Genomic DNA, 6,000 nt, shown 5'->3' with positions numbered 1-6,000 from the left:
CTGGGCTGGGCAGAAAGAAAATTTTATAGATAAGAATTAATAAACAACTTCAAGACTGAAAAGTGAAGAGCTCTGACTCGTTCTTGAGATGCATGGATGAAACAGAGACACCCTGCACATCTCGGGGCAGCAATAACAACCAAAACCTGAGACAGGTGGAGGGGATCCTGCCCACGGTGCTGTGCTCCACCCTGCTGGAGCCAAGGGGCATTCAGAGCCTCACCCCAGGGTTTGTGGTGGGTAATGAAATGCGGAGCACTGGATCCCCTGAACATCATGAACTCCTGGCTTGCTGTGAGCCCGGGTGCTCTTTGACCTTCAGGGGTTACCTGTGGCACTGAAACACCCTGCAGGCACAGGACTGGGGCTACCTGTGGCACTGGGGTTACCTGTGACACTGACACACCCTGCAGGCACATCCCTGAGGTACAGGGGGGCAGGAGCTGCTCAGCTTTGGGGGTGAAAAGGAAATTGTGAACAAGTGAGACATTACCTGGCACTTCAGCAGAGTGCACACGCCCCTGCACACCCAGACAGGAAAATTTCATTTTTCTCCAGTGGATCCTAAGTAGGAGATTATAATAAGATTTTGTGCATAGCCTGTTGTTCTGCATGTTGACAATTCCAAGGCACACAGGAAAGCAAAAGGAGATAAGATGCAAAATGATTCTGTAACAGGTGCAGGAGATTTTCTGGGGAAGGGATTTCTTTCTTTGTTTGCTAAGCTTTCAAAAATATCACTGACATTTATACAAAAAGGATGTTTTATGTTCCCCTGGAGGTTAACAGCCTGCCGCCTCCCACAGTGAGTTATCCTGTGGGCACTGCTAGCACAGGCAGAGGACCTGCTTCTAGTCCGGGTGTCAGCACCCAGCAAGGCAAAAACATGATGGAGTCAATAATAGATGTAATACCAAGCCGTTATCAATAATTCCATCGCTCAGGTTCCTGGTGTCTGCTGCTGGCTCACAGTGCTGGGCAGGGAGAGCCTGGGAGCCTGGTCTGATGTTGCCGTAGGACACAAAATAAACCAACATGGACACTGGAACTCTAAGGTAAGAAGAAGGGAAGTTTATTTCTTAACTCCAATATTTATAGACTTTCAAAAGTGACAGTAGGTTGGAGGATGAAATTGCTGCTTCTCCAATGACACTGGACAAACCAACAGTCTATCAAGTTCCTCCTCCGCCAGAAAAAAGTGCAAAAACAATCATTATTTACATAAAAGTGCCTGAGAAACTCCATTACAAGAATGTAGACATCAGAAGGCTTAGAAGGACTTAGAAGAACAGGGTGACAGTCCAACTCCTGAGTGTGCCCAGAGGACTGTGGCTGGCACTGACCCAGCAGGGACAAGCACTCACTGCCTGTGTCTGGCCCTTGGCAGGCACACCCTGGGCACCTGAATACACCGGGCAGCACTGGGGGCACAGGTGGCAGTGTTGCTCCTCTGGGGTCTCACCAAGTGATGAAATCCTCTCCAGTCACTAAGGTCACCATTTGTGACGGTGTTTGCAGGGGTCTGAGGATGAGGGAAGAGATGAGGATCTGACTCCATGTTTCAGAAGGCTGATTTATTATTTTATGATATATATTACACTAAAACTATACTAAAAGAATAGAAGAAAGGATTTCATCAGAAGGCTAGCTAAGAATAGCAAAAGAAAGAAGAATGTTAACCAAGGCTTGTGGCTCAGCTCTCTGTCGAGCCAGCTGACTGTGATTGGCCATTAATTAGAAACAACCACACGAGACCAATCCCAGATGCACCTGTTGCATCCCACAGCAGCAGATAACCATTGTTTGCATTTTGTTCCTGAGGCCTGTCAGCTTCTCAGGAGGAGAAATCCCAAGGAAAGGATTTTTATAAACGATATCTGTGACAGCTGACAGTGAGGTTTGGGTCCCTTCCAGTAAAGGTGGCAGAGACAGGCCCAGGATGCAGAAGCACCCCCTGAGCAGTGATGCTGGCTGTGCCCAGCCCCTGCTCAGCTGGAGCATTGTCTCTCACACCACTGACAGAGCACTCAATCAGGAATTCCATTCCCCTGGCCCATCAAGGAGCTAACATGACAAACCGCCACTGAAATAATGCAATATATTATAAATGTGTGCCAGCCTGCATTAGCTGCTGCTGGAGGAAACCCCCCAAAGCATGTCCCTGCAGTGTCCTGCAGTGTGCAATGTGTGTCACCCTAAGGCTTCCCTGCAAGTGGGACCCACAGCTGTATCTGATGGCACCACAGCCAAAGAGCAGCCCCTGAGTGTCTGCCAGCCTTTGTGCAAGGCTCCAGCCGATGGATTTATGCTGAATGAATAAATAAGTTCTACTCTGCTCTCCTACAGAAGGCAGATTAGAAGCCAAAGAACAAATAAGAAGCACAGCAGAACAGCAAACATATTTGCTTTGAGGAGGGGAAGCCACGACTGAGTTCCTGGACCATGAAGCTACAGGCTGCCTGAAATGAAATTAATTTACTGACTTATACATTTCATCTGTAGAGATGTGGGCACTAGAATGTGCATCTGCAGCGGAGGTGGGGAGCTCTGGCAGGCACCCATGCCACCCCCTGGCACCGTGCAGATGCCATGCGTGCATCAGGGACAGGGTGGGTGCTGCAGGCAGTGCCCTGTGCCAGCACCACCCTGGCTGGCAGGGCCAGGTGGGCCATGGGGGGAGCCAGGGCTGCCCCAGCCCATGAGGGGCTCTGCAGGGCCATGGGTGAGAGCCAGAGCTGTCTCTGCAGGGCCAGGTGAGCCATGGGGGGAGCCAGGGCTGCCCCAGCCCATGAGGGGCTCTGCAGGGCCAGCAGGCACCACTGGCACGGCAGCAGCTCCCACCTTCTCCCCTCTCCCAGCTCTGCTTCAACCAAGCACTCTGCATTCCCATTCTCCAAATTGGTTTTTGCTCATTTGGCCAAGCCCTAATTCATCTTCTGTCAAATGTTTTTCCCTCCTGCCAAAAGCAGGACTCCTATTACTGTTTCTCACATCCACTTCAGCCTAGCAGTGTCTGTAAACAATGAATTTGCATAATGAGCAGGATTTATGAACACCAGTTGCTCTCTGTGTAGGTGACCCTGTGACTCCAGGCGTGCCGATGTGCAGGGATGCAGGGCAGGGCTGCAGAGCTTTGGGAAGCTGCTCATTGTGGGGAGCCTTCCTGGCTTCTGGATGCTCTTGGAACCCAAAATGTCCTCACAGAACGTGCTGGGCTCCCTCAGCAGTGCTGTGACAGGGCTTGGCCATGTCCAGTCACAGCAGTGCCAGTGGCCCCACTGCTCACACTGGGGACCCTCTGGCAGCACCAGCCAACCTGCAGGGACAGATCCAACCCAGAAACAAACTGTTCACTTGTTATTGATCACTGAGCACCCAGCAAACCTGCAGGGACAGATCCCATCCAAAACCAAACTGTTCATTTGTTATTGATCACTGAGCAAACCTGCAGGGACAGATCCAACCCAGAAACAAATTGTTGTCTCCTGATTATTTATTCGTGATCACTGAGCACCCAGTAAACCTGCAGGGCCAGATCCCATCCAGAAACAAACCATTGTACCCTGATCACTTATTAACGCTCCCTGCGCAGCCCCGTTCCTGGGCAAGGTTGGACTCTGGGGCTGAGCACAAGCAGGGCAATGGTTGGTGCCAATATTACACAACCACCGGGCCCTGCTGCTCCCTGCAGGCCCCCGGCAGGAGGCTCAGCCAGGCTCTGCTCCCGGGACCGCGCCAGGACAGGCGGAGATGGTGCCCAGTGCTGTCCCTGCGACACTGCTGGGGATGGAGCACACACGGGGACAGGGCTGGGCAGCCCTGACACCCCAGGAACGGCAATGGGAATGTGCAAACACCAGCATGGACAGGTCTGCGAAAGAGAACAGCTGGCTCTGGTTTCTTTGTTCCATATTGTGAGAGTTTGAGTGTGACCACCAAAGTTGGGAGCCAGAAATAACTGGATGTAGTGACAAATGGGAGGCAGTAATAGAAAGTTTGCTGGTGTCTCCCTGTGAGGGAAATGCCCCTAGTTGCTTGGATAATGATGGAATCCAACATACTCTCAGTTTTAATGACATTTTTAAAGAATTAGGATAAAAATTTGGATCAATGAGGAGAAAGGTAAATTGTCTGGTAAAAGAGTTCAGTATTTCAAACTCATTTTGGCTTGGAATAGGAGAAAGAAATTTCTTTCCACATCCTTTTCCAACAGATCTGGTTTGCTAAATTTCCATAATGAGTCCACCTCATCTTCGTTCTTAAATAATTCCAGTGGTGATGTGGAGAACTGTAAACCTGATCTCATATAAAGCCTGAGATGATAAAACTTGGGCTGGAATCTGAACTCATTGTGCAAATACAAGGTTTCTCTGAGCTTTGGGGAACATGTGGAGTTGGCAGCAAATGAGAGCCTTGCCCTACAGAACAGCTTAGTCAGCTCCCCAGGGGGAATCTCAGATATTTCGTACAATATCAGGCTTTTCCAAACATCACTGTAAATTTCCCACTTAATTTTATAACATCAAACCTGCCCTCATTTTCCCCTCCTCAATGTTCCATGTGCTCATGAGATCATGGAGTCCCTGCTGATGGCAAGCTGTGATAAATTAAGTTTATCACTTAAGAAAAAACATGTTTGAATTATAGCCGTTAACTCCAGCTGAAATAATTCTATGGATTCTCCTGAATGCAAAGAAATCCAGTCAGGACACCAGAGCTCTATAACTGTGTGATTTATATGTAGAAATATAAAAGGCATTGGCTGCAATTATATTATATTATATTATATTATATTATATTATATTATATTATATTATATTATATTATATTATATTATATTATATTATATTATATTATATTATATTATATTACATTACATTACATTATACTATATTATACTATATTATACTATATTATACTATATGTTACATTACGGTAGGGTATGTAATTTGATATATGATATATGATATATTATATGTTATCTATTATCTGTTATCTGTTATATGTTATATAGTATATGTTATATGGTATATATCATATCCTAGCATACCATATCATATTTATCAATTATATTATATTATGTTATAGAATGCTACATTATACTAAAGGATAGAGCAAGGATACAGACAGAAGGTTTAACAAGATACTAATGAAAAACCCGTGACTCTCCAGAGTCCCAACACAGCCTGACCATGATTGGTCATTAAGTCAAAACAATTCACCTGTTGGATAAACAATCTCCAACCACATTTCAAAGCAGCAAAACACAGGAGAAGCAATCAGATTATTATTGTTTTCATTTTTCTCTGAGGCTTCTCATCTTCCCAGAAGGGAAATCCTGGCGAAGGGATGTTTCCAGGAAATGTGACAGTGACATGCTGTGCCAGCCCCTGCAGGTTTTCTGGATGGTTTTCCTCTGCTTTCACCCAGAGCAAAGCAGGGGCCCTTGGGCCAGAGGCTTCCTGCAAACCTGAACTGAGAACAGAAAATCCTGGAGGCAGCAAAGCTCCGAGGCACCGAGCTGGGCTCCGTGTGGCTGCAGAGGTTTGGGATGGCACAGCCCCAGGGAGAGCACCATGAGCTGCAGAGCCAGTGCTGCTGCTGTGGTACTGAAGGGTCACCTGAACCCAAAACTGACCGAATACATTCATCGCAGAAAGAACAATCCTGCCTTTTTATTTTAAGCAGAACCACTTCAGCCACTAGTCACCAGAAACTGGAGAGCGTTGGAGGATTGCAGGCTTTGATCTCCTTCCCAGTTAAATGCTGTCAGCCAGCGTGCCAATCTGTCATCTTTGCTTTTAGGTCTGTCTCGTTCCTGCACAATGCATTTTACTTCAATTTTGGCACATTTTCTGCCAGACTGCCAAATTTTCTGGCCACAGGATTTTATCTGCAAAGTCAGCCTGTGTTTTCAGACCTGGTCTGTTATTCCTAGCATGAGGCTTCAGCTCATGACAGAGTAACTGATTTGCACAGAGCTTTAGGATCTGGGATTTG

This window comes from Melospiza georgiana, chromosome 6, assembly GCF_028018845.1.
Source record: "Melospiza georgiana isolate bMelGeo1 chromosome 6, bMelGeo1.pri, whole genome shotgun sequence".
NCBI lineage: Eukaryota > Metazoa > Chordata > Aves > Passeriformes > Passerellidae > Melospiza > Melospiza georgiana.
This window is presented reverse-complemented; position numbering follows the sequence as displayed.